The sequence below is a fragment of the Ranitomeya imitator genome, unplaced genomic scaffold, assembly GCF_032444005.1.
Source record: "Ranitomeya imitator isolate aRanImi1 unplaced genomic scaffold, aRanImi1.pri SCAFFOLD_1529, whole genome shotgun sequence".
Classification (NCBI taxonomy): Eukaryota; Metazoa; Chordata; class Amphibia; order Anura; family Dendrobatidae; genus Ranitomeya; species Ranitomeya imitator.
In genome coordinates, this window is record NW_027193897.1 from 10,001 (window position 1) to 15,172 (window position 5,172).

Genomic DNA, 5,172 nt, shown 5'->3' on the forward strand with positions numbered 1-5,172 from the left:
TGGAAGCGCCACCCACCGCCGCCGCTCTCGCCGATGCCCACCGCGGAGCCGCCCATCGGACGCTGGGTGGGGGTCGGCACGGGCCTCCGCGGGCGAGCTGCGCATCTGGAAGTCAAAGGGCCGCCCTCGGAGAAGATCGTTGTGCTACCCCGCGCGGGGAGCGATTCGGACGACGGGCCCCCACGCCGAGGTGGGTGGGCGCCCCGCCATTCGCCCGCGCGGGTCGTCGGACCCCTGCCGTACCACAGTTCGGGTCAAACTCCCCCTCTGCACGGCAGCCACCGTCCTGCGAACGGGAGGCGACTGCCGGCGTGCACGCCCAAGGATGCGTGCCTGAATCCCGGGGGGGTAAAAGAGGAAGGAGACCGCCCGCCTTAGACCGACGCGGGCTCCAAAGCCCGGGCCGAGCGAGCGGCACCACCTCCCCACCCGGGAGCGCTGAGCCAAATCGATCGGAGGAAGAGCCGGTGGGGGGCATGGGTGAGAAACCCCGCCCGCTGCCATCCTTCCCCTCGGGGAGACGGGGAAGAAACATGCCCGATAGTCCTGGAGGTACCTCTCCGACACGCTACGGGCGCCCTCGAGACGGAATCCGGGTCACAGTGCGATTCTCTCATAGGTCTCCCCGGTGGCGTGGAAGCGGGAGACATCCGACGCAGAGAAACGCCAAGCCTGCTCTGAGGGGACCGAGTCAGGGGGTGCAATCCGCCCTCCTGGAGCCCTCCTCGGGACGAAGACTCCAGATCTGCCTCCCTTCTGACATCCGTCACCCTCGGAGAACCAGAACAACGCTTGGGGAGGGTCCGTTCAGGCTCAGGCGACCCGGGAAACGCGTCTCTGACTTGGGGCAGACGACCGGCAAGAGTCCCCCTGGAGCCGCGGAAGCCTGGTGTCGACGCGAGGGCGGACTTCCATGCAAACAGGGGGGGTACTCGCCAAACCGCCTACCCGACTTGAGGAACCACAAAAACATCGGAAATCAGTCGGGCCCGAGAGGTACCCCTCTCTCCTATATCCTGCAGCTGGTGTGCAAAAGTGGGTATTTGCATGGCGAAACACCGACCCCCACTTTAAGGGAGCGAAGCCGAAAAGTGTCCGACTTCCTGGAGCTGTGCGGCGGATCCGGCGGCCAGAAATTCCTCATTCCGGTTCTATTTTTTTTTTTTTCGATTTTGCGAAATTTGGCGGCCAGGCGGCGTAGCTGGGGCCTGGACTAGCCCGAAACACCTGGAACCGGCGAGCGGAACGAATTTCCCAACGTTCTGCGGCTCCCGGAAGCCAAAAACGCATCGCCGAAAAATTTCAAAGTCCCAAGGACTCGTTCTTGAAAATCGATCCGGGGGCCATGGAAGTGTCCTCGGTACAGCTTCAGAGCATTCCCCCCGCCTGGAAGTCTGAAAGTTCTATGTTTGTTCTAAGTGGAAAATCGCGTTTTTTTCAGTGTTCCACCCATCAGACCCAAACTTTGCCCACGCTTAGGTCTCTGTCTCGGGGTGCTTTACAACATATTGACGCCCCTTTAGGGTGGAAGTAGGGGAAAGGGGTCATTTTTCACAAAGGAAATTTCTCAAAATAATTCTAAGTGTCAAGGACACTTTTGGAAAATCTTCCCCAGGCTCCTGGAAGCCTCCTCGGTACGCCTCCTGCGGTTTCTCCCTGCCTGGAAGTCTGACACTTGTCTGAAATTTTTAGAGTATGAAAACGCGGTTTTTCACCCAAAATTCGACTTTGCGCCCATGACCCGCAAACTTCACCCACAGTTAGGTCACTGCCTTGGGGTACCTCACATCATATTGACGCCCCCCAGGCGTGGAAGTAGGGGAAACGTGTCAATTTTCACAAAATCGTGATTTTCTCAAAATATTTCTAAGTGTCAAGGACTCTTTTGGATAATCTTCCCCAGGCTCCTGGAAGCCTCCTCGGTACGCCTCCTGCGGTTTCCCCCTGCCTGGAAGTCTGACACTTGTCTGAAATTTTTAGAGTATGAAAATGCGGTTTTTCACCCAAAATTCGACTTTGCGCCCATGACCCGCAAACTTCACCCACAGTTAGGTCACTGCCTTGGGGTACCTCACATCATATTGACGCCCCCCTGGCGTGGAAGTAGGGGAAACGTGTCAATTTTCACAAAATCGTGATTTTTTTTCAAAATATTTCTAAGTGTCAAGGACACTTTTGGATAATCTTCCCCAGGCTCCTGGAAGCCTCCTCGGTACGCCTCCTGCGGTTTCTCCCTGCCTGGAAGTCTGACACTTGTCTGAAATTTTTAGAGTATGAAAATGCGGTTTTTCACCCAAAATTCGACTTTGCGCCCATGACCCGCAAACTTCACCCACAGTTAGGTCACTGCCTTGGGGTACCTCACATCATATTGACGCCCCCCTGGCGTGGAAGTAGGGGAAACGTGTCAATTTTCACAAAATCGTGATTTTCTGAAAATATTTCTAAGTGTCAAGGACACTTTTGGATAATCTTCCCCAGGCTCCTGGAAGCCTCCTCGGTACGCCTCCTGCGGTTTTCCCCTGCCTGGAAGTCTGACACTTGTCTGAAATTTTTAGCGCATGAAAACGCGGTTTTTCACCCAAAATTCGACTTTGCGCCCGTGACTCGCAAACTTCACCCACATTTAGGCGACTGTCCTGGGGTACCTCACAACATATTGACGCCCCCCTGGCGTGGAAGTAGGGGAAACGTGTCAATTTTCACAAAATCGTGATTTTCTGAAAATATTTCTAAGTGTCAAGGACACTTTTGGATAATCTTCCCCAGGCTCCTGGAAGCCTTCCTCCCCCTCGGTACGCCTCCTGCGGTTTTCCCCTGCCTGGAAGTCTGACACTTGTCTGAAATTTTTAGCGCATGAAAACGCGGTTTTTCACCCAAAATTCGACTTTGCGCCCGTGACTCGCAAACTTCACCCACATTTAGGCGACTGTCCTGGGGTACCTCACAACATATTGACGCCCCCCTGGCGTGGAAGTAGGGGAAACGTGTCAATTTTCACAAAATCGTGATTTTCTGAAAATATTTCTAAGTGTCAAGGACACTTTTGGATAATCTTCCCCAGGCTCCTGGAAGCCTCCTCGGTACGCCTCCTGCGGTTTTCCCCTGCCTGGAAGTCTGACACTTGTCTGAAATTTTTAGCGCATGAAAACGCGGTTTTTCACCCAAAATTCGACTTTGCGCCCGTGACTCGCAAACTTCACCCACATTTAGGCGACTGTCCTGGGGTACCTCACAACATATTGACGCCCCCCTGGCGTGGAAGTAGGGGAAACGTGTCAATTTTCACAAAATCGTGATTTTCTGAAAATATTTCTAAGTGTCAAGGGCACTTTTGGATAATCTTCCCCAGGCTCCTGGAAGCCTCCTCGGTACGCCTCCTGCGGTTTTCCCCTGCCTGGAAGTCTGACACTTGTCTGAAATTTTTAGAGTATGAAAATGCGGTTTTTCACCCAAAATTCGACTTTGCGCCCATGACCCGCAAACTTCACCCACAGTTAGGTCACTGCCTTGGGGTACCTCACATCATATTGACGCCCCCCTGGCGTGGAAGTAGGGGAAACGTGTCAATTTTCACAAAATCGTGATTTTCTGAAAATATTTCTAAGTGTCAAGGGCACTTTTGGAAAATCTTCCCCAGGCTCCTGGAAGCCTCCTCGGTACGCCTCCGGCGGTTTCCCCCTGCCTGGAAGTCTGACACTTGTCTGAAATTTTTAGAGTATGAAAATGCGGTTTTTCACCCAAAATTCGACTTTGCGCCCATGACCCGCAAACTTCACCCACAGTTAGGTCACTGCCTTGGGGTACCTCACATCATATTGACGCCCCCCTGGCGTGGAAGTAGGGGAAACGTGTCAATTTTCACAAAATCGTGATTTTCTGAAAATATTTCTAAGTGTCAAGGACACTTTTGGATAATCTTCCCCAGGCTCCTGGAAGCCTCCTCGGTACGCCTCCTGCGGTTTTCCCCTGCCTGGAAGTCTGACACTTGTCTGAAATTTTTAGCGCATGAAAACGCGGTTTTTCACCCAAAATTCGACTTTGCGCCCGTGACTCGCAAACTTCACCCACATTTAGGCGACTGTCCTGGGGTACCTCACAACATATTGACGCCCCCCTGGCGTGGAAGTAGGGGAAACGTGTCAATTTTCACAAAATCGTGATTTTTTTCAAAATATTTCTAAGTGTCAAGGACACTTTTGGATAATCTTCCCCAGGCTCCTGGAAGCCTCCTCGGTACGCCTCCTGCGGTTTCTCCCTGCCTGGAAGTCTGACACTTGTCTGAAATTTTTAGAGTATGAAAATGCGGTTTTTCACCCAAAATTCGACTTTGCGCCCATGACCCGCAAACTTCACCCACAGTTAGGTCACTGCCTTGGGGTACCTCACATCATATTGACGCCCCCCTGGCGTGGAAGTAGGGGAAACGTGTCAATTTTCACAAAATCGTGATTTTCTGAAAATATTTCTAAGTGTCAAGGACTCGTTTGGATAATCTTCCCCAGGCTCCTGGAAGCCTCCTCGGTACGCCTCCGGCGGTTTCCCCCTGCCTGGAAGTCTGACACTTGTCTGAAATTTTTAGAGTATGAAAATGCGGTTTTTCACCCAAAATTCGACTTTGCGCCCGTGACTCGCAAACTTCACCCACATTTAGGCGACTGTCCTGGGGTACCTCACAACATATTGACGCCCCCCTGGCGTGGAAGTAGGGGAAACGTGTCAATTTTCACAAAATCGTGATTTTCTGAAAATATTTCTAAGTGTCAAGGACACTTTTGGATAATCTTCCCCAGGCTCCTGGAAGCCTCCTCGGTACGCCTCCTGCGGTTTTCCCCTGCCTGGAAGTCTGACACTTGTCTGAAATTTTTAGCGCATGAAAACGCGGTTTTTCACCCAAAATTCGACTTTGCGCCCGTGACTCGCAAACTTCACCCACATTTAGGCGACTGTCCTGGGGTACCTCACAACATATTGACGCCCCCCTGGCGTGGAAGTAGGGGAAACGTGTCAATTTTCACAAAATCGTGATTTTCTGAAAATATTTCTAAGTGTCAAGGGCACTTTTGGATAATCTTCCCCAGGCTCCTGGAAGCCTCCTCGGTACGCCTCCTGCGGTTTTCCCCTGCCTGGAAGTCTGACACTTGTCTGAAATTTTTAGAGTATGAAAATGCG